This window comes from Topomyia yanbarensis, chromosome 2 (genome assembly GCF_030247195.1).
Source record: "Topomyia yanbarensis strain Yona2022 chromosome 2, ASM3024719v1, whole genome shotgun sequence".
Lineage (NCBI taxonomy): Eukaryota > Metazoa > Arthropoda > Insecta > Diptera > Culicidae > Topomyia > Topomyia yanbarensis.
The window spans coordinates 28947296-28971588 of record NC_080671.1 but is presented as its reverse complement, the minus strand read 5'-3'; the positions used below and the strand labels follow the sequence as shown (position 1 = coordinate 28971588).

At 38.5% G+C, this 24293-nt stretch overlaps 1 protein-coding gene across 5 annotated transcripts in view; it reads left to right on the top strand.

The window, feature by feature from the left end:
- The window catches only part of LOC131679483 (protein sickie), a 190400-nt gene that overhangs the window by 94956 nt on the left and 71151 nt on the right, over positions 1-24293 (top strand). The window lies entirely within an intron of this gene.

Below are 24293 nucleotides of genomic sequence, written 5' to 3'. Positions count from 1 at the left end.
GACCTAAATATACGGTCTATCGTAGCGATAGAACCAAATCGTTGCTGGTGAAAAGGGGCGGTGGTGTACTCATAACTGTTTCCAATCGCTTAGCGTCTCAACAAAAAAGTTATAGCAAAAACGGTCTAGAGCAACTCTGGATTAACCAGTAGCCATGGTACTAACACATATATGGGTGTCGTATACCTCCCTCCGGACTTCGCAGATAACATAAACGTTATCCAGAATCATATTGAATCCGCACTTGACATTATCAATTCGCTAGAACCCTAAGCTTCCCATTGGTTAGTTGGAGATTACAACCAGCATTATCTTGTATGGAAAACAGCTTCCTCCGACTCCGAACGTTTCGACTTATTCCTTTCGAGATTTAGCATTACTTTATTAGATGGGAAAGTTTTCGTAAATTTTACTTACTTTGTTTACATTGCACGAATGTAATCGTTGATAACGACATTATTTTTCGTGAATGAAACGAAATGTTTCGTTTATTTCAATAAACGTTTATGTATATTACAAACGATTTCGTTGGTCGCATTCGATCTTTTATGATCGATGTTTGACAGCACCGATTTTTTAATTAAAGGGATCGATCTGGCAAATTCGATTCTATTTCAACCTGCTCATCATTGTTGAGGAATTCGATTCTATTTCAACCTACTCATTATTGTTGAGGACTAGAAAGATTGCGGTGTGAAGAAATGGCCGATTGATGAGCGAAAGTTTTCGTAAATTTAACTTTTTAGTGTACAATGCACGAATGTTATCATTGATAACAACATCATTTTTCGTGAATGAAGCAAAATGTTTCGTTTATTTTAATAAACATTAATGTATATTACGAACAACTTCGTTGGTCGCACGAATTCTTTTCATTCATCTTAGAAAAGTTTTCGTATTTATTATCGTCTTAATTTTTCATTCGATCCTTTGGGATCGATGTTTGTCAACACCGATTTTTTTTAATTAAAGAAATAGATCCGGCAAATTCGGTTTTATTGTGGTATGTTGAAATGACCGCTTCATGAACGAAAGTTTTCGTAAATTTTATTTATTTGGTGTACATTGAACGAATGTCGTCGTGGAAAACGACATTATTTTTCGTGAATGAAACGAAACGTTTGGCTTATTTTAATAAATGTTTGTATATATTACGAACAATCTCGTTGGTCGCACGAATTCATTTTGTTCATCTAAGAGAATTTTTCGTATATGTAACGTATTATTTTGACATTGCTCCTGCAGAGGAAAACTCAATCTTATTTATACAAAACCAACGAGCAGTTCGCGATGGCTCAACTGAATCCGTTCTGTTCCGGATTCTGGATCAAATGGAAGCGAAAGAGGTTCAGGAAATCTTCCTTCTTCAGCCTTCTTGCTCTTCTTAATTTTCTCGACTTGGCCCTGCCGTAAATCTGAAGACAACAAGCGTTCATCGTTGCCAGATTCCCTTTGAATATTTTTTACAATTGCCGAAAATAATTGTACCTAAAAGATCACACCTCTACCAAGAATTTACAATGCTAGCTGCATTTAAAAATTCATGTTTATTCGTGTCTCTCTTAACAATACGCGTAACTATATCGTCATTTAGGTCTTTTGTTCAATTTGCACGAAATGTTGATGTGAATGACTGGAGCGCTTATGACTGGTAAAATGACCAATCAGAAGCTGGTTCAATATTGAGCTACGCTATTGTCTTCTCTTCTCTTAGGTCGTCATGATCAACAATTATCTGACGTATAGCGACAATGACTCCATATTCTACCTCCATTGAAGCTCCTTTGACGTTGACGGTTTGACGAATGGTGCTCGTAAATATTATAAAGACTTTCGTATATACCAGCGAACAATTCGTTTGCCTAATGAAGCCATTTCATAATAAGCCAACGAAAGTCGTTTCGTGGTTTTCACGAAAATCTCGTAACAAAAAATAAAAGTTTTTCAATAGAACTACGAACGATTCATTATATGTACGAAAAATTCGCATATTTTATGCAAATTTTCTGTACGAAACTAATTCCTAGCGATTCACGAATATATTCTATCAGTGTAAATGAGATTACATAGCACCTGAACACACTGAGAGTTAAAAGGTTACGAGAACACCAGTAATTGAAAACATCTAAGTGGCGCTGTAGTGCGATGGAACGTATAATTAGAAATAGTTTGAGATTGTCAATGTAGATTAGTTTGTATCCCGGCGGTAAGATAAAGCAAACGTCATCGAAGTACAAGGAAAAACCTGTTGTTATCCACCTAGCGGTGCAACTGTGCCTTTCTCATTTCTCTAAACTATGGCACGGAGGCTGTTTATGTTCAACATAATTGTGGAAATATCCATTACATTCTTAGTACACTTTGCACTTATACACAATGGCTTGCCAGCCACGAACTTGATGAGCTACGTATCGACGGTGAAACACAAAACAAAAAAATATCGTACTTCATTACCCTAATCAGCATTAGATCAATGTTATCTGCTTGCTAACTCATTTTGTCATGCGAGGGTGGGTATGTGAGGAGGGCGAAAGTCCCATGAACGAACGACTCTCCAGCTTAAATTGGTATGCTTTGTGATATAGTGGTGATTTAAAGATGATGGGGTTAAAAGGGAAGAGTATGAGGGCTGGATGGGGTGGTGGTCTGAGGGGTGATTTAAGGAGATTTTTGAAGGAGGGGAGTGAACAGTAGAGGGGGGGGGGGGGGTGTAACCCCTCTCCGTACACCATCAACTGCGCCCCTGTTAAAATCCAGAAACCTTATGCGAGTCAAAGGCCGGGATTAGGTTGACGTTTTTCAGAGTGATTGCATAACCTTTCTATATGAGAAACTTGTTGCTTCCCTGGGGGTCTCACGACGTGTTAATGAAGCTATATGAGTCGACTAAATATGGTTTGAGCCACTCCGTAAAGTTTTGAGATGCACCAAGCTGCTGAATTTTCGCTAGCAGTAGAAAATAATCCACGCGATCAAATGCCGCTTTGAGATAGATAGCATTTATGTGGGCTCCAGATTATATATATTTAATACTGGAGGAGAACTGAGCTAAATTGGTAGTGGTGGATCTAACTGGGAAGAAGCCATGTTGTTCTGATGATATGTACGTTTGAGTCGTTCTTAATAAGACATTACCTACTAGAACTCTAATAGTTTCGATTCTGCGCAAAGAGAGGTAATGCCGCAATAGTTTGCTCAATTTTGCTTACCACCATTGTTAAAAATGGGAAACATGACCGATTTCTTCCAACACAGCTTCTGCTTGGGAAAGCGGTTGGTTGAAGATTAATTTCAACAGAGCACATAATGTGGATGCCCATTTCTTCAGGATGATAGAAGGAGATTTTAGGATGTAGGGAGTAGTATGTCCCATCTATAAAAATGGTGTTAAGCGGGATTTTTGCAACTAATTACCGATTAATCACATTACTGAACTGCCCTTGTATGCAAAGGCGACGTAAATTCCATCGAGTATATTTTTCAGGAAATTCAATTTTCAAATCTTGCATGGTGCGGGTAAAAGCCTGCTTTCGCCACTTTGCTTTTCGCATTTCAACAGGTTATTTTTTTTAATTTGAAGTCGTTTGCACTGAAAGATGCAAATTTTCGTAGTGAACTTAAAAATACGAAAAAGTTCAATTTGACCAAAGTGACGTTGAAATCACTTTTGCATACTAGGATAGTAAACGTCATCTACAAGGTGTTCTCCCAAATTCTTTGTTGTCCCCTATAACCGTTAGTAAGGGAATTCGTAGTGCAATATGGCCTATAATGCACAAATACGGGTTGCATTCATATCTTCAACCAAGCTATTAGCAATAAAATTCTTGAAAACTTTGCTGAAGACACTAAATTTGATTGGAATTAGTAATGCATCCAACTGGAAAAATTAATCAACAAAATTATGCTGCTAAATACTAAACCTCCAAAAGCTGATGGTTTCCAAATTATGGAATCTTGGCGTTATTCAATTCGATACCCAAATGTACACCATAAATAGCGAAAAACGTGGAGAATTTTCAATTTTTTTTATTACCAATCTTAGCTAGTGGCACTTTATATAAGTGATAACCCCAAAAAATCAAATGCGCATAAAAACCGATTCTGACCTGTTAGAGACAAGCGTAAAGCGCCATTTTTCATCAGTGTCTATGTAGGCGTTTTCATTGAGTTATTTTGCTTGATATTTACATTATTTATCAACTATAGGATCCTCACTAAAATATTAGTTACAAGATCCCATTCTCACAATTTACAAAAAGTCCCCATAACGTTTAAAACATTAATTTATCAATGTAATGAACAGATAATAAACTTCCAAAATTATTATTTGAATATTTAATAAACTAGTCAGCATCAAACTTTTTTTTTCTTCAATTCAAATATTTTGGTTTGGAGGAGGTTTTAACCCCCAAAACCCTCCCTTGGCTACGCCACTGGTATCCTTTATAACATGTTCAGAACACACATTTTGCTCACATGTTCTTTGAAGATCAACGGAACGAATAGATTTTTTGTCTCTCTAGTTGGCTAGTCCTTCCTAACAGAACAACACTGATCGATATACTGGCAATCGCCAAAAAGTTAATACAGCTATAGAATATCCCTGTCTTGCCAATCTGATAGTTACTGCAATTTCACCTCGAACATCTATGCACGATTGCACCGAAGTTTGCGGTACTACTTTCTACAAGTAGGCACTGCCCGAAGGCGGCTCACATCAAATAACCCAAAAGTCATCGCATTTTGCTCCGTCCGTGGCCCGGTAGAGAGATTGCGTGAGCGATAAGTCGCCAGTCGTGTTTCCCTCCGCCGCATCGGACCCTCGCGGGGTCGGTCGTTCGGGAAAGGACAGTTTACAAAACCTGTCAATTTTCTCGTTGTAAATTGCACAAAAATATGTGTGTGTGCAGCGAATCAAGCGGTGCGCAAAAGTCTGAAAAGTGCAGCTAAACTACGTTTGCGCTGGCTGCTCCTTTAATGCGCACCGCGCTTCGCTCGAACAATCAAGCAAACAAATAAACAAACGGGCAAACAAGTACCTCTAGTATCACTTTTGCTCCGCTCTGTGAGGAAGCGAAGGAACGAGAGAGGGAAAGATACACTGTGATGATTATGACGAGCGGAACGGATTCGAAAGGAGCCGCCAGCCTGCAGGTCTCCGGCACGATGATTGCAAACCATCATTGCACATTGCACCGAGAGTGGATTAATTTCATCTTGGATATTGAATTTCGCGATGCTGGACAGTGGCGCTGATTTGCTCCGACCGAATCGTGACAAGTGTCGTGAATTTTCGCACACTAATTCAACCGATGACAGCCGATACGATGGTTCTGGCCTGTTTCGCAAGACAGGAAAATTGACGCTGGCCACGTGATCTCGATCAAGCCAAACCGTCACACCTGAAAGGCTTTTGGCAGGCCTACTGCGTTTTCTTCTGAATCGAACAATATGTTGAAATCCTGCTGAGAAGCTTATTGTTTTAGAGTCATGTAATAAAAACAAGATTTATTGCTGTTTTTGTCATTTCGAAACTTTACTCCTGCTAAAACTGTCTTCCACCGTCGCACAGAAGAAAATCTGTGTCACTGTAAAATCGATTGTTTACTTTCCAGTTCACCCAGATCCTGCCAGAACTAATCGAAAGGAAAGGGAGATGACCCCAGTCTCATTATATGCAAATATGGAACTTTAGCAAACACCTCGGATGGTTGTTGGTCTCCTTTTACGGCTTACCGCGGCGGGTGCTGCCGCGGTGGTGATGGAATTCATGCTTATTTAAATTTATGTTGATTCTCTTTTCTGCCGCCTTCTGTTTACTTAGTGCTGCCCCGGAGGCGGTGAAACTGTGCAATTTGCACTCACGGTTGCATCCCATCCCCAGCGCGCGCTCGTTTGAATGATGCAAATCTGATGCCCCATCGATGGTTGTTGGGGGGGGGGGGGAACTCCTCGCCCCGGAACGACAACAGTTGATGGATTCACTCTGAAATGCCTAATGAGGTGGAAGTTTCACACAAAGAGTGTGAACCGAAATGCAACCCGCCGTTGCTGAAAGCCTAGAGAGTCGCCACACTGACTGGGACGGCCCACATGCACATATGAGAGTGCAATGGTGTCATTGATTGCAACTAAGTGCTCACCCTGAACTTGATTAACGGCACTCGCTGTTCGAGCACGATCAATTCCCTGCAGTGACACTTTAAGGTGAATTAGTATTCTATTGAAATTTGCCCCACGATCAATCTCCTGCATTGAAAAATCTAGTATCTATTTAATAAGAAATAACACAATCGAAGCAGAAAAAAAGTGGCTCATTACCATAAACTCCATATCCCACCTGAATTCCAATCGGTTTCGGGCTGGGGCCTGTAAACGTTGAATTAATAGTTAACGAAATCGATATAAATTACGCAGCATTAACACCCATGGGGAACGACTGATCTTTCAGGTTGAGAAACGACCAACTCATGTGCGATTTTCAGAGCCAATGGAGCGCTATCTTTTCAATCAACAAATAATGAGCACTTGGAATCTACGACGACGACGGTGGAGTGCATATATGGTACTACTATAATATACCCGTCACGGGTTAATTTCGGTGAGTGGGAGGCAAATTATAGATGTAATGCGAGAACCTTGCAGCGTGAATTGGAGAACCGTAGCGATCGGCTGTCGCTAGAATCTGTCCAAATTAATGGGCTTTAGAGTAGATTAGTATTAATTTCATGTTACAGGATGAGGCATCGAGTGGAAGAAGGAAGTGAGCGCAGGGTCGTTTTGAGAATAGTCGGGACCTTCGGATGTTGCTGAACTTAGGAGCCCAAAGATTAAATACATTTCGACAGCTCTAGAAAGACACTATTCATTGTTATGAAAAGTATTAACCATAACGGTGAAGGTCGCTTTTATGAAACCGATACCGATCCAGTTATCTTCAGTACTCAAACTCTAGTATTTCATTATTTTGTTTCTACATTTCTTACAAAAGAAATATAAAGTATATAAAGGTTTTCCGAGGCCAGGAGGACCGAGTCTCATATACCAATAGACTCAGCTCGACGAATTGAGACAATGTCTGTATGTGTGTGAGTATGTATGAATGTATGTACACTACAGGGCGAACACGAAATTATTGCGACACATTCAACAACTTTTTTACCATTGGGTAAAAATCAACCAAATTTTGCCCACTTTCTCATTGATGTGTATTGTTGTTACATGCTGTCAAACTCGAAGTCGTGTTTTTCGATTCAACGAAAATGGAGTAGAACCAACGCGAGTTGAAAGAACAAATTCTTTCCAAACACCTGGAATTTCCTGACCTGTCGCACCGGCATTTGGGAAAAATGTTGAACATTCACCATTCAACCGTCTCGAGAGTGTTGAAGAGGTTCCAGGAGCGGTTGACGTTGGACCACGGCAAATGAGCTGGAAGAAAACCGGGAGTGGAGAACAAAAAGACGGAGGGAAAGGTGAAGCGTCTCAAGCCGTGATTTGGCTAAAAAGATCGGCATGTTACGTCCAGAATGCAAAGAAGAGAGCTGGACTAGGTAACAGAACTTCCCAAACCGCGATGAGCGGCAACAATCGACAGCTAAAACTCGGGCACGGAAGCTCTACGAGAAGATGCTGACAAAATATGGCTGCTGTGTGATGGACGACGAAACGTATATAAAAGCCGATTTTAAGTAAATTCCGGGGTTGGAGTTTTTCACCGACAAGAGCAAGCTCTATGTGGACGACAAATGTAAGAAGAAGAAAATGTCGAAGTTCGCCTCCAAATATCTCATTTGGCAGGCCATCTGCTCTTGCGGACTGAGGAGTGAGCCGTTCGTGACAAAGGGCACAGTAAATGGCGAGATCTACAAATCTGAGTGCCCCGAGAAGCGCCTTTTGTCGTTCTTGCAGCAGCACGACGAAGCTCCGCTATTTTGGCCAGATTTGGCATCATGCCACTATTCTAAAAGTGTCCTGGAGTGGTATGAGGCTAATTCTGTCCATTTTGTTCCAAAGGACATGAATCCGCCAAACTGTCCGGAGCTGTGGAGCAGTACTGGGCAATGATGAGGCGGGAACTTCGGAAGAGCAAGAAGACAGTCAAAGACGAGAAGGACATGTTAAGAAAATGGAAAAAAACTGAGAAACTGGTACCGGATGACACTGTAAAGACTTTGATGGAGGGCATCCAGCGAAAATGCGTTCAATTTTACACTCAAGGCTCCATCTTCTTTTGATTTTTGAAGTAAATATATGTATAAAACTACCCTAAAATTTTGGTTTGATTTTAAACATTATAAGAAAATTGGCATGACATTTTCGGTGTCGCAACAATTCCGTGTTCGTCCTTTAATCTGACATCGCTGGTCGTTGGTCGGCACGTAGATTGACACGAGAGGAGGGAGATTGTTAGTAGGGATCGGAAATTCAGTCAAAATTTATGCTGGAGTTCGTGTGCGATTCAGGATTTTTGAAGACAATTTCACGCAAGCGTGCTTTATTATTCTAACGCCTTACTGACAAAACAAATAATGTGCTTCTAGTGGATACAGTATCCTTTTAAAAAAGCACAAGCACAAGAAACATTTCAAACATAAAATAGTTACTCAATGTCTACTAAGAAATAATTGAATTTAAATTAATTATTTAAAAGTTAGATGACATTAATCACAGGAGAAAAACAATATAAGACAATTTAAATTAATAGTTGAGGACCTCAACTGGAGTTGACTTGAGGTATTTGGGTTCGTACCTTTTAATGTTAGATTTAAATGATAAACAAAATGATCTGTGAATGTCTAGGCAGGTTGTTATATTTTGCAGGGCCTGTGAAGGCAAATCGTTTCTGGCCAAAGTTTGAATATGTGCGAGGTCGTGAGTGATAATTAATTTGCCTGGTGTTGTGCAGCCGTGGAATTGCGTCTATGATGAAGAAGTGGATACTTGTAGGGTTGTGTAGTACATTGTGCATCAAAAGCAATGTCTGAGTCATGGGTTTGTCGCATATTACGATATGGGTGAATCTATGACTAAGCTTGCCAGATCTGGTATTTACTAATCAATTCCTCGCTGTGTTACCTCCACATACTGCTCAACACTATCCAGCGGCCAGTTTTTTTGTATTAGGATACCATCGATTCTGCATGTCCAATAGATGGGCACAAAAATTGACATTTTTTCGGAACATCACTCAATCGAATGGTAATTGGCTCCAGAAGCCCCATTCCAAATACAAACTTGTTCGGATGCTTTTGGTTTACTCCGAGAATTTCTAAGTTTGTATGTAAAAATATATGAAATATAGGCAATTGACTCATTAAATTCAGTAAAAAAATGCCAGCATCATCTTATGTATTCTAAAATCCTTAGACGTATAGTTGAAGATGAAAGGATCAACATTACAGAAGACTGATCCGACTTTGTGGTAAAAAAATATTCTAATATAATGTTAAATGCTTAGAATAGGACATTTTTAAAAATTCTTCTGATCTTCGAGATTAAATAATTTTGTCCGGTAACCGGAATTTTGATCTCTTATTTCTGATTTTCCATATATTTCACCCCAGAAACTTCTATACTCTTGTTAGTGAACTAAAGCGATAAAAAACTAATATTTGATATATGGTTTGTAGAGCTAACTACCACTTGATTTAGCAATGTTTCGAAAAAATTTCAAAAAAGTTGCCGGTCTATTGTCCACAGTTCACACCTCCAGCTCATTTTTCTTCTGCGTTAGTAACGTTGTGTCCGGCCCAGCATGTACCTGATCTTGATTTTTCTTCAAAAGACGGGAGGTCGTCAAATTGTTTACAACTGTTGGAGAGAAATTTGTCTGTCGCGAACGGCAATCACTTTTGCTCTTTGACTCCGATTGGCCTTCCACTTCATTGTCCAGTTGTAACTTCAATGATGCTCTGATACACCCTCTTCACCCTTTAAATCAAATGCATATAATGTCAATATAATATAATATAATATAATGTAATATAATATAATATAATATAATATAATATAATATAATATAATATAATATAATATAATATAATATAATATAATATAATATAATATAATATAATATAATATAATATAATATAATATAATATAATATAATATAATATAATATAATATAATATAATATAATATAATATAATATAATATAATATAATATAATATAATATAATATAATATAATGTAATATAATATAATATAATATCATATAATTTTATCATTACACCGTCGGACACATAACGGTTAAAGGTCAGACGAAACGAGTGCCCGGCGTGAACAACCGTAGACTGCCTCTCACTCTGCTTTGGGCAGAGAATGCTCAGAATGGTACGCCAAATGGACTTATAAGGGCTTTTTGAACGTCGGCTCAACCGAATTTTTCCAAATACACCCGACGTTAAAAACACTAATGAAATTTTTTATGAAAGCTGAAAAAGCGGTTATTGGCACCAGTTCGTCGGCGGATTAAGGAGAGAAACAATATTTCGACTGGTTACCAGGGCCTACGTTGTCTATTCGATTCAACCTTTGTTCGGAATACACGGAAGAATTTTATCGGCGACGATAGCATTCCATGTAGACCAACATTCTAAAGATTAACGTTTCGCGATGAAATGATAATAAATAATGATAATAATAAATGATAATAATATAAACGTAATGGTTGTCCTTTAAACACAAATTTATCTGACAGCAAAGATCCTCGTGCCATGCACCGTAGTGGGAATATCACCGTAACGTTCGTCAAATGATGAGAGCTACGAATAGCTTCTCTGCTAAGTATTATGACAGTAGTGGTGAAAGATCCTAAAAGAGGCTGTGCTGCAAACATTCACCCCGCAAAACTTATGATTTTATATGGGAAAAATATGGGAGTTCCTGAGTGCTTTATCTGAAAAATCTTACAAAATTAACAGATTCAACTATTAGTTTGAGTTATTTCACATTACTCCATTCCGGGTAATGAGAAAGGGGACACTTAGATTAGAATGGTAATGAGAAGCCTGACACTTAGACATAAAAAGGTGATATTTATGAAAAATCGTGTAGCTTCAACGAGTTTTTCAGTTTTTTTTGTAAGACGACGCTCGAAAACTGGCAAAGTTCTTGGGACAATGGAGGTTTAGGAATCCCAAAGGTATCAACAAATCTTGGTAAAAGAGGATGGATGAAGGTCGGGACTTCCTCCGGGTCTTGTCCAATCATTATACGTTTAATGCGCATCTTCGGAGTATTGGGGTCGTGGAGAGTGGTCTCTGCGCTTGTGGTGACGGTTATCGCGATATTAAACATGTTGTCTGGTCGCGCGGCTAGTGTTCTTGCGCCAGATCTCCGCTAAACGAATCGTTTCAGCGTCGCTCCAGTCCGAGATTTGCTGGTTATCTTTGATCTCGCATATACATATTTTTAAACACGATAGATATCCTAATTTAGTTATCTCTTCTCTTCTGGTTGACATACTAACAGCTACCTGGAAATCTGATCCTAAAAGTTCCCACCATATTCAAGGAGGCCAGCCACCGATCCGGTGCACGATGTACTGACACCTCTCCTCTCCTTATAGGTCTTTTCTACTGATGTTGGAATCAATTCCTCTTGTGTATGTCTTCCGTCTTCCTTATAAAAAAGCTTACAAGTGCTTCTCCTTGTTTCAATTTCCAATCAAATAATTATTCTTGTCAAAAAATTGCAAATTGTGTACGTTCTGTATGTCCATCTGAACGTCTTGTTTTAAGATGTAGATGTGTCAAAATGAATTCCCTTTAATATAAATATAAAATATGAGTTCAAAGTTCAAACCACGCAGAAAAAACCTGTTTTAATCCACCTAGCGGTGCAATTGTGCCTATCTCAATCATGAACAAGAGAATGTGTTCATTGTTTATATTCATTAAAAACATTCAAATGCAAATATTACATTTTATTATTATACATGACATGACAAATATACAAGAAAAGAAATCATTATTCGAGTTCTAAAATTTTGTAAAAGAAAAAAACAGCCACGGTAATATTGAACTGAAAAAGGTGCGAAATCGGCAAAGTCCCAAAAAGTCGATTTTTATAAAAAAAAAATTTCGTGATAACATAAAATCTCGACGTTTCATGCATTTTAAAGATGTTTGGCATCAAAAATACGAATTCGATTTCTGAAATTTCATGGGGTCTCCGCTTTAAAAAAAAATTTGAGTTCCGGCTTATATGGAAATTTCATATGTGACCGGACAGTTCAGTCTATATTTCCGGAACCATATAAGCGATCCGCGCGAAATTTTCAGAAATCTGTGGGGATAATATAGCTATAATTTGGGACTAAGTTTGTGAAAATCGGCCCAACCATTTCTGAGAAACTGATATAAGTTTGCTAGTTTTGAAAGATGGCCGCTTTTCCCGGGCACTTCCGGAACCGTCTATGGTGGTCAATGTAGTCAACGAAAGTTTGTTTGGCCATCGGTGACCTAGAACTGCAAATTTAAGTTGTTTGAGAGACATTTTAGCGAAATTTTTACCTTTTTTGCTTTCATCGGAGTATCGGTTTGAATCACAATTTGCTATGTGATCGCACGCCACAACCCGTAACTCCGGAACCGGAAGTCGGTTCGGGATAAAATTTAATTGACATTTACATTCGTATTGATTCACATGCCGTTAAAATTTCATTATTTTTTGGTGTGCAAACCTAATTATTATTCCATATTTTTTAAGAACTTTAAATTATGAAGGAAAGAAATTTATATCTGATTAAAAATATGAAATTGTTGCACATCGAGAATCTCAGACGCATGCATTTTGTGCACGAGACGCATACGTGGTTAATCTCAGGTTTTGATTTGTTCCAAACTTTCGAGTGGGTAATTTCCACCTCGGCAATTATCGCATGGGTAGTACTACCCATACTACCCACGTATTCCGCTGGCCCTGAAAAACATGACTTGAATTCGTGTGCTAATAAAGCCCCACCGTTAAGCGGAAAAACAAAATTTCTGCTTCTACTGGTTTATGCGCATCGATGTTATTATATGAACAAGGAGATATAGAGACGAGTAGAAAAAATTGAACGAAATTAGTACTCTTTCAAAAAACCCTAGGTCATGCAGTGAAAAGAAACAGTTTTTTTCTATATATTTTGTATTTGATTAAAACTCGATTTGATATTCAGTCATATTATTTGATTTCTATTGAAAATCCTGATTAACAGTTTCATGAAGGATAGAAAAATAATTCGATGAGATTTATGTTCAAGTTTGGGATAAATTCGGAGACTTCTGTGCATCGATCGATTTCTTGTACTCAAATCAAACGTTGCGTTGTTTCAAAAGGAACAAATTTCACATAAATTAGGAAATAGGTGTCATAGCTTCTATCATTATTTTCTTTGAGAAGAAATTCCGGAATCGCTATACACTGAACAGAAATCGCAATAGTAAATGAGAAATAAAGATTTTGTCTATTGCACGAAGATAGCGATTTCAATATAAAAGTAGATATAGAAAGTATCACCTTTACCGGTGTTGCTGTTACTGTCTCTAGATTCTGAACTAAGCTGGCAACATTGTCTCTTGATATGTGGTCTTTGCTCTTACCTCATAGGGAAATCTTCAATAAACAGACTTCAATTACTTTAAATATGTAATTCCACTATGTTCGAAAATGGTAGAAAAGCGTATATAAAGATATACGATATATGATATACGATAAGATATTGAGACTTAAATTACTTTGAGAATTTACTGAATGTAGTGAATGTCCAGCCTGCTATTTTCTTGTTCGTTTTCTGTTGGGATCCATGTTCAGCGAGTAAGGACTCTGGAATTTCTTCTTAAAGGAACTTATGAAACTTGATTTTGTTCCTTTTCCTAAGATTACACGATTTGGAAATTAATCATTTTTCGTTGAATATCGAATTATTTTTGTGCAAATCAATTCATTTGTTATTGCTTTTTACGAATAACATGAAAATTAGTCATACCCATCGCCTTCTAAATTTAAAGAAAATATATGTGAACTTCTAAAAATTAGCGACAAAAAAAGACCAGTAGATAGCAGTACTGTAAAAAATGAATTAAAAGATTAATGATCTAGTCTGAAGATTCTATCCTTAGCATTTAGTAGTATAGTTATTGTATTTTATTAGTCTCCGATTCTGCTCAAAATTGTGTGGCAGACATACGTCTTGTCTGGTTTTTCACAATTTCTGTAAGGTTTTAAGGTCAATTAATTTTTTAACAATATGTCACAAGTTTTTATTTGAATTGTGATTTGGAACTTAAGCCAGCTACTTCATTGCGTAGATATTATGGCCATCCACCAACGTTTTAGCGATTAGAGAAATGTTCTTCGGTTCAAAATCTTGCAAAAACTGCCACTTCATAGACATTTTACACTTAACATAAAAAGTATGGAATCTCTAAAGATCACTGCATAAAAATATTGACGCTAGCTCTAAAAAATGGAAACACAATTTATGTTTCAGAGCAAACCCCTACGTACAGTGTACTTTAAATAATCGTTTAGTTGAGTTTTTTTTAATATTTTAACATATTCTTAATCATTTATTTCGATTCCAATCAATTCGCTTTTTTACTCAAGATCACAGACCTCAACCTAACCGAAGTACTGCCTATTTCCAGCCTCCTAATTTATTCCATTCTAAAATTATAACGATCAATTGAATTTTTCACCGCACATTTGCCACACCGTGGAGCAAATTCCGATTTGTCCGTTGTTTCTCCACCTAAAACGGCATCCCCTCCAGCACGTGTCCCTTTCAATAAATTTCAAAAAGTTTCTCACCGCATATTGAATTACGGCGACGGTGATTGTCAACTAGAAGAATTTATCAATTTGTTCACTGAAAATTGCCTTACCGACTTCTCGCCACTGACTGCTTGAACCATTACAAGTCAGAACTGGCGTCAACGTTCCATTCCAGCAAAAAAAACACAAAAAAAAAACAGAAGACAACAGATCGACAATACGAAACAGAACGCCAGAAGTATGTGGCTTAGGAAATATGCAAAGTATGTGCTAGAGCAGCAGAGAAAAAAAAGATCGTTGAAACGTCTTACCATCGAAAGTGAGTGAATGAGTGGGAGGCGATGTAATCTAATCCAATGGCGTTCGAGTGCCTCTCTCAGATGACGCATATCTGGGTCGAGCTCATTTGTGTAGAGTTGGGTTGTCACACTTATTAAGCGCATGGCTTGCTATGTGATGTTAAAAATTTAATTTTGAGAACGATTTGACATGATTACAAGAAATCGAAATGTTTTATGTATGGCAGTGATTTTTTGTACCATTTTGTCAAAAACGAAAAATTGCAAATAATAAACCTAAATATTTCTGTTTCGTTCAAAACTAAAGAAACTTGCATTTTCGGAACAAAACCTTAAACCGTGTGCTAACTTTCTAAACACACGATTCCGGCGTATTTGCAAAAGTCAAAAACATGTACCACCCACGTGCCACAAAACTATCGCCCGTCAGGAACGTGATATTAGCGAAATAAACCACCCAAAGCATGTTTGAAAACATAATTATCACCACCTCGCGGGCGTAAATAACCGAAGTCAAATGACTTTTTATCTATGATCGTCGCAAGCCTGTGCGCCGGCTGACTGAGCATACATGAATTAAGCTATCGCGCACTATTAACCCTTTTGCCCCCTTCCGTCTGTGGACCAATTGGTCCACTAACCGGCTGTAGTCGACTAGCCAAGCCAGCCAGATACATGACGAGTGATGCTGATGAAGAGTGAAGGGAAAATGCTGGTGCGCTTTCGACGCATTTGGAAGCTTTGTTCACTTCGTTCGGCAATTGCTCATATAATAGCTATTCAATCAATGAATGGGTCAAGCAATAATGTTTAGACAAGTGCGTAATTACACATACCGGGGGATCGATGAAATTGGACTAATTGTGTACACAGAAATGACTTAACCAAGCGGATACCGTAATAAACCTACTGTTCCTATTAACAGTTGGTTGAAATAAAAATCATGCTCTCTCTCCTTCTCAGGTTACAATTTGCCCCTATTGTTCAATTATGTTACATTGGAAGACAGCTTAGTAGAAACATCATATGAAGGAACCTAATGAAGCACTAAAACCGAACAGAAACTACAATCTGGCATACATCAGAAAAGTAAACTAAAGCGAATGCACGGGGAGGCAGAGAAAAACAAACTGTATCATTAATTCGCATGTTCGTGATCATTACCGTCCAATTAGGTTCAATATATGGGGTTTTGTGCCGAAAGTGGCAACTATTCGACAACTGAAAGGGCAATCAGCATTATTTTTTTTTTCAACGAGCTTTTTTCCACCGTGCCAACAACACCTCTCTCAGCCGGTGTGTCAGTCACGTGCAGCCGATATCGGAAATCTCATGGCCAGCTTATCGAAGCAGCAATCATAAACCTCCGATTGAAGCACTTTTTTTTCCTTCTCCGCTGTATGCTGTCGGAAATTTGATTATACTCGAGTCATTTCACTGGCACCTGATGTGAGACAGTTTTGATTGGATCGTTTGGGGACTACTGAATCTTGCATATGGTTTGGAGATTGCTTTCCTTGATCGGCAGGCAGACTGTCTTGACTGTGACATTGGCTAAGCCTATAAAACATGGCACGTATAAGCTCCGGTAGCTAAGCTCCAAAAAGTTATGTTTTGGTCAAAGAAGTGATTGTTTGTTGTCTACTTGCTTCATGGATGATTAGTTAATCGGTGTGTGTGTTGTGTGTTGCGCCGAAGGTCACTGTAGGATTATGACAGGTTCTACAAGAGATGACAACAACTTTTCGGACTGATTGATTGATGGCGAAAATTGGACTGACACCATTGATTAAATATGTAAATAAGGTTTATGAGTGATAGCGCAGATATACGTTGATTGTATTTTGAATGAGAGCACTAATCTGTAAACTTGAGGTTGATCAGCAAGTGCTTGGTGGGAAACTCGGGAAGGTTGTTATGTAGGGGAGCTGATCCATAAAATCATATGCATTATACATATTTTTATTTGATTTTTTACTGTAGCCATCAAGCGTTTAAAATATAAAAAAATAGCTATCCTTGTAGATTCCATCGAGTTAAATAAGGCAAACTGTGGAACTATTCCACTTGTGATATTTGCCCGAGCGGAGTGCGGCGATGAGTTTAATCGAGAGGAATGTTGAAAACGACAATAAAGAGAAAATGTTTGCCACTTTGAACAATCCAAGGAAATCATTCGAAACATCAAGTAGGCGTAGGGTTATCTCCTCTGGCAAGGCTTTGACCAGGAGATTTTTAATGACCTGGTAGTAGACTTCAAGGAATATAGTATCAAATCAAAGGGATTGCTCAGCATTTATCGTTTTTATTACACAATTTGTTAAAAGTGATAAATATGCTCTCAATCATTCCTTCAGAAATTAGTAAGGGTATCAATTCAGCGCTAGTTGATTGGAATATTATCAATTTTGAGCCGTTCACATTACGCTGGAAATTTTTCACATTTGTAACGGATTTGTAGGTTTAGTTTGATATTGAATTTCACTTCCTCGGCTAATCGCAAATAGTACAAAAGCACCAGCTACTCTCGCTGTGGAGGATAGGCCGACCGAGCATAGCCCTCCAACATAGCTAATCGAAACAGGAAGTAAACAAAGAGAGGCTCTAATTTGCCCTTCGAATTATTCGACATATGCGACACGACACTAAATCCAAAAATGCGTATGCGTACAGTTTTTTTCATATCGTTTATTTGATAAGGCACGTTTGCGTTAGCTTAAAGGTGCCATTTTTTCATTGCTTTACATTTTGAATTTCTTAAAACTAGGGGATTACACATTTCAATATTATTTTGTTTTATATAATGAAACTAAAAAAAAACTTTACAGCTAACTTATACATATACAAGAGGGGATAATATAATATTCCTAAGATTAGGGGGACAGGTCATTTTGTGTGTTCTTTGTATAGTATAGTATAGAAGAGGTGCAAGACTGTTACTGTTATTATTGGGTTGGGAGTACTGGTTTAACCGTTGACATATCCTACACCGAAATATCGATTTTCTAAGTATTAATAAACTGATATGTTCGGTATTTTTGTTAGATAAGACTATTTTAAAAATGTTTTACTGTTTCTTTTTTATACAACTTCCGAAATATTTTAACAACCTTTTCACGTACTAGTTCTTATACAAAAAAAGGAATGCAACTCCATATAACAATCCAGAAAAACTCCGACAATAGATTCTACAATTCCACTTTTGACATCGATAAAATAGTGAGACAGTGAATGTTTTTCTAATCCTAGCGCTGAAGTTTGCTCGAGATGTAGTAGAAGGGAGAATCAAATTTAGTGAACTGAGCATACTGTGTTGATTTATTTGAAAGTAAGGCTTCAATAGGGTTACCAACCGTCCTTATTTTGAATAACATGTCCTTAATTTCGATGATTTTGGGAAGCATCCTTAATTTTACATCAAATGTCCGTAGTATATTTGAAATCAACCAAGTTCGTTTAATCGAATAAAACATTTTTTTGGTTAAAGTAATGCTTCAAACCAAAACTTGTTTCATCTTATCTTGTTGAATGTTGACAGAAAAAATATGATTTTGTTCTCTAATTCGAACCGTCAAATTTCGAACAGCTATCACTTTCTAGCACATGGTTTCATTCCTCAGCGTAGCCAGGGTCTACAGGGTTCCAGTCCTCAGGGTGGTCACCTCGCACCATTCATATTGTTGCTCTATTGAAGCGACATAACGTGAATCTTTCGTTTTGCGACGACTTCAAACATACCAGGTATTCCAAAGACGCAGAATTCTCGCAGTCCTAGTTGGATATATTCACCAATGGATGACTTCCAATTGTTCGGTTATATCTTAATTAAGTTAATTTCGACTGGAATATTTCACAAATCGTTCTCAAACGGAAATCGTCTGCTAAAGATTTGGGAGTCTTTTTAGATCCCGAACTGTCCGGATGATATAGTCATGATGATATTGGAATGGGAGCATCGACTGACTCAAACAGACACGCAGTACCTCTATTAATAATCTCGTGGTATTTGATTGAGTCGCTAGGTACTCCCTATTGACGGCTCTGCCAGGAATAGAATTTTTCGGGGTTTTCAATAGTGTGCTATTGAAATTCATAAATTATATAGCAATAGAACATGATTTTAATTAATTCCGATTTGTTGGGTTGTAAAAAGGCGGAAATCCATCCATACATAGCAGAGATATTAGCGTTCAAAATAGTGACTCAAAAACTTGATATCGTTAGATTTTCGATTTTAGAATGACACGCAGGCCTGCTGGTGCAGTAAGATATATTCCCATACTTTCTCACACAAAAGTGCTTAATATAAATGAATATAATCGAGTATCACATTGAGTACACTATTTCCAAGGCCTCTAAGCTGCAAGGATTATTTTTTTCGGTCACTAAGAATTTTACCAAAATACATTGTTTAAAAGCAACTTGTACTTTGGCTCGTTCTAAACTCCAAGCTACATAAATTGCTATAAGTTTACGAAACGTGGGTATCAACTTTGTCCGGTTCCGCTTTGAATTTAGTGTAGCAGTCCGGGCCGGAACGCCATACCTCAGTACACTGAAGTTTTTTTATGCGGGGGATACGTACTGCATAAAAAAATCCTCATAAAAAACCGCATAACTTTGAAAATCCGCATAAAATAAAACCGCATAACTTTTAAAATCCGCATAAAAAAACTGCATAATTTTGAAAATCCGCATAAAAACACATAAGGTGTGAAATATTTTTCAATATTAAGAGCCATAGTACTCAAGGAAGAGCAAGGATTTGAAGTAAGAAAGTTTAGAGAAAAGCGTGAAGTAGGGTCAAATGAGCAAGCTTAGGGTTTCCCGGTTACTTAAGTCTTTTTCTTCTGCTACGCAGGAGTTAGGATCTTTTTGCATTAAATGCGAATCACCTGAGTCTGCGGCATGTCCAGACAAGCGTAAAGTCACTTAATGACTTATACCGTCGGAACCGTGACTCCTTGGAATCGCAAGACTGACCTCGGCACCTAACCGACCAGCATCGAGATAACGATTTTGAGAGAAATTTCAACGTTCTCCGTCGGAGTAGACTAGGCCCACCGCCGGGGACTAATTAGAATAGATCGGGAAGTAGCTCCGGCAGATGCTTGTCGGGGCGCCTGTCAACTGGAAGTCACACTCCACCCCGAATCGCAGGACCGACCTCGGCATCTGCCCGGGTAGTATCGGTTTTGGAAGATCTTCCACTGCCGGGGAACTCTTCGTTGGAGTAGGAAAGATCCACCGTCGGGGATTATTCCGAGTAGTCCGTAGCGAATCGCCGGCTTGAATCATTGGGGCGCGCCAGTGAACCGGACGCAATCCTCCACCGGGTATCTCTGGACTGACCTCGGCATTCTGCCGGACTGCATCTAAAGAACAATAACGTGTCCATCAACGGTTGCAGGAGACATTTTTTCGTCGGGGAACTCTCCGCCGAGGTAGGCTAGCTCCACCGTCGGCAACTACGCCGAGTAGCACTGAACGCGCAGACCCTGGTCGTTGGGGCACTAGTGAACCGGAAGCCACCTTCCAACCGGAATCGCCAGATCGACCACGGCATCCAACTGGTCAACGTAGAGAGGAAGGCATGTAGAATATAATGCCGTGCAGGACTGATATGGCAGTTATGAGACAAGCGAAATCTAGCACGATCAGCTAGACCTGGAATCAAGTGAAGTGCATTAGCACGCCTCCCCCCAAAGTAGTCATTTCAAATGGAATCCGGGGGATCAGGCAAATGTCGGACTTCTTGGTGGAGTTTAGAGGAATAGGGTTCAAAGTTATATTCTCTGTTCAGAGTCCCTCACTCTGGCACACGATGGACGAAATCGGTAGTATGGTCTAACTACTGAACGTGTGCCGGGTCGGCGTAAAAGCTTTAAAGAAACACCCGCTCCAAGATTTTTTTCCGATATCGCCGAACTGAGTCGAATAGTATAAGAGATTCGGCTCTGCGGGCCTCGGTTATAAAGTTGAAATTCCGACCGATTGCATAAGTTTTATTATGAGAAAGGTAAAAAGGTATTCAGTCATTTTCTGTTTTTATTTTCACTGCATCAAGAATGCTTCTCATATTTTTAACCCAAAGACTAGTAATTTATAACCTAAAATAAAAATATAAATATTTTATGTCTTTTGTTTATACATGTGCATTCACGATCAATCTTTCGATAAAAGTCGCTTCAGGTGATGCCCTAGAAATTAAAGGGAAGCTGCATAAAAAGAATCGCATAACTTTGAAAATCCCCATAAAAAGCCGCATAACTTTGAAAATCCGCATAAAAAAACCGCATAAAAAAGACTTCAGTGTATTGAGGATGAGACACCCGCCAGCAGACGTCTCTTACTGCATATTGCTCCTCCGATGTTCGGCACTACGGCGATAGCCACTCAACTGGTGCTATTGAACAGGTTCTTCACCTCGACCTACTGTTGAAATCCGTTTCGGAATCTAAACTGCCTCTGTGATAACCCGTACTCACCTTCAGCGTAGTTCACAGGCCGGTTGTGGATGACCCTTTCCTGAATTTTATCAGGAGCAACGAAAACGTCTGAAAACTCCCATTTGTGCGTTTGAATTTTCGCTTCGAATTTCATTTTTTCTCAATGTAAACAAGCGCGTCGGTGCCTAGCAACAAGCGTGCGTTCCTGGCTTCCGCATATTTCATCGACGTTTGGGGTAGGCAGTAATGCGGTTAGGTCGTGCTTCAGTAAGAGACCCTCCACAATAGTCTTAAATTTGTCAGCGCACCTTTCAGCTGGCATATTTATATATTTGTGCATGTGTGTGTTTTTATAGTTAGGTTTAAAAAGCTTTAAAAGCCAGGCTTGTCATGTTTCGATACTGTCTGGGATTCACTTGTGTCTAACTATTAAAATCTATCTACTCTTTTTCTACTAACTACATCAAAGTATAACTTCGCTATTTTGATCCCAGCTTTGTCGCGATCTACTCGGAGGTGAATTCATCTTACTCCGACTGAGAGTTCTCCGGCGGTGTAATTTCTCCCGATACCGATGCCTGTTTTAAATCGAATCCTGCTGTTTTGATATTTACTTGTTCCCTTACAATACTGATAGAATGCCATCAGAATTGCGAGCAGGATAAGCTAGATAACGTCAAGCATCCGAGCAGAGCTCCATCACCATGTTGAAAGAGAATCAAAAAGACCCTAGAAGATTCTTGAGATAGATATCATCATAGTCCTGAGAGAAATTTCATCAGGAAACTGAGCAAAAAAAACGGATTCAGACTTCATCGTAATCCTCAATCAGAACCCTGAAAGTAGTCAAATAGATTTCTTCTCAGGATTATATAATAATTCTGAACAGAATTTGTTAGTCTCCTGATAAGCATGTCGATTACCAGAAACCTTTTTCAGAGTGAGCGACCTCGATCAAAAGACATTTTTGTGTCTAAACGGTTCGTAACATTCAATTTTAAAAATGGTTCAAAATTCTCAAAATGTAAATTAATTTAAATTCATTTTAAAAAAGCTATTTTTTCTTACAGCGTGGAGCAATCGTGTCAATTTCCTGGTTTATAGTCCCGGTTGCAACGAAAATATCGCTTTTCAATCCACAGGTTCAGATAGCTAGCCAAACCAGATATTTTTCAGCAAACTTTGACAGTTTCATAGGCTTGAATATATTTGACACCGTCCCTTTTGGTTATGGTATAAAGCTCTTGCTCATGAAGCTGTTGTAGGCCTGCCTAGATGTAGGTTTTGTCCTACATTAGCTGTTTTTAGCTCGGTGCACGATTGCAGACGACACTCTCAGTTTGTTTGGGACACCTCGAACCCTGCTCTTATTATCAATTCCCTCCGAACATGACTTCCTGGCTGACGATAAAAATTCCCCGAACACTTTTAAATATTACGCTGGTGATATTTTTTTTGACAATATCAAATCATTTTGCTATATGGGTGTGTAAGTAGTTTAAATTTAATTGAAATTTGGATGCTTTGCTTAGACGCCATTCTAATAACAGAAGAGTAAATATCAAAATCATTGGTCATTTTGAAGCAGATTTTAGTGAGGTCGTAAAAGATCGATCCCAGGTCAAATCGTCATATTGTCCCATAACGATGAGATGTAGCCTTGATCTAGAATTCCATGAATTATGATATTCATAAATAGTCTCCAAGTACTGGAAAACCAGATTCCGGGAAAACAGCTGCATCTGAATAATTTTCACAAAGTCTAGAAGCTGGCGAGTTCTTGAATCCAAAACATTTAAAAATGTCCAAATCGGTGCTACAGGCATGAAGTTTTCAATTTACGGATACCCGGGTACTTTATCGGCTATTCAATATGTTTTTTGTTGAACAAATAACGGTCCAAACAACTTCAGCCCGGTATTCTCTAGTAGTAGATTTCGGGGTTGTTAACCGAGATGGATTATTAAATTTATATTTTAAAATTTTCACTGAGTTGATCCCGATAGGTAGTTTAAAATATTTCCAAAACTAGAAGGTACTAGGGTCATTTAACTATTACAGTCTCTTCGAACCAATTTCCAGGAAATGAGTTTTTATTTTTTATCGCACTTCAAAAGATGATAAGATTAACCATCGGTGAAGCGTGGATTAATTCGCCTATGAATCAGACAAAAACAAGCGTTCGAAAGTATGACAGAAGCGTGCGTGGAGTTTAAAAAGTACACATAAACAAAAAAGTACACGACGAAATTTTGTTTACCCTCCACCACCTTCGGAGCGAGCCCTGTATGTCAAACTCGGGAAAGAGAAAATAGGAATGCGGAAACTTTTACTTATGGTATGCATTTGCAGTAACACCGCCCGACCGAGATTTCCAAAGGCACGTGTCTTTCAAGTGTTGTTTTCGAAAACATTTAGTTATCTTCGTACTCGAAAAGAACTTTTAAGAGCTTTCGGTCAATGAGTAGGCGTCATAAAATGCTTTACTCATAGACCGTCACATTGAAGCCGAACGACAACCCTAGGCCTACTTTTTTCTGCTTCCCATCTGAACTTATCCGCGAGCTTCGCGGGTGGTACCATTTATACATTGTAAAGTTGTTATATATGTGTTGAGCTATAGGAAGACAAGTATATTTGTTACAGAAACATTCAGTTTCCGTTAAGTTTAATTTGGATGAACTCACACTTGTCACATCGTTCGAAATCAACAACCGCAGATCAAGATGCAAGAAATTCAACGACCGATGCATGCATTCAACGCATGAAGTATGAA